Source organism: Penaeus monodon, chromosome 19 (assembly GCF_015228065.2).
Source record: "Penaeus monodon isolate SGIC_2016 chromosome 19, NSTDA_Pmon_1, whole genome shotgun sequence".
NCBI classification, from domain to species: domain Eukaryota; kingdom Metazoa; phylum Arthropoda; class Malacostraca; order Decapoda; family Penaeidae; genus Penaeus; species Penaeus monodon.
The window spans coordinates 41,965,260-41,965,822 of NC_051404.1; positions in this window are offsets into that span (position 1 = coordinate 41,965,260).

Genomic DNA, 563 nt, shown 5'->3' on the forward strand with positions numbered 1-563 from the left:
TTTTTTAGGGGAAAAGTTCTAGGAAAGGGGAGAGCGGGGGGAAGTATGAAGGGAAAAAAATATAGGGTAAGGGGGGAGGAGGAAGGGAGGGAAGTTAAGGGTTCAAGGGTTTTAAGGGGAAAAAATACACGTGTTGGAGAGAAGTTAAGGGTTTTTTAGGGGAAAATTTTAAGGAAAAGGGGACGATCTGGGGGGGAAGTTAAGGCAAGTGAAGGTAAAACAGAAGAGTAAATAAATGGGATGAGAAAGAAGGGAAGGAAACAAGCAACAATTAATGGTAAGAAGGCCAGTGGGCAGTTAAGGGGAGAGGGATGAAAGCAGGGGGCAGGGGGGGCAGGAGGGGGCAGGGGGGGCAGGAGGGGGCAGGGGGGGCAGGAGGGGGCAGGGGGGCAGTGAAGGGGGCGGCCAGATTGGATGGAGAAGCACGGGGGGGGGGTCTCCGCGCCCCATAAACCCGGGAATTCCGCTAAGCTCTCTAGCCTGCCGGGAGTCCATCCACTCTGACCTCACAGCGGGGTCGCTCCCCAAGTGTCGGACCTTCCTCATTCCTCCTTCCTCCTATA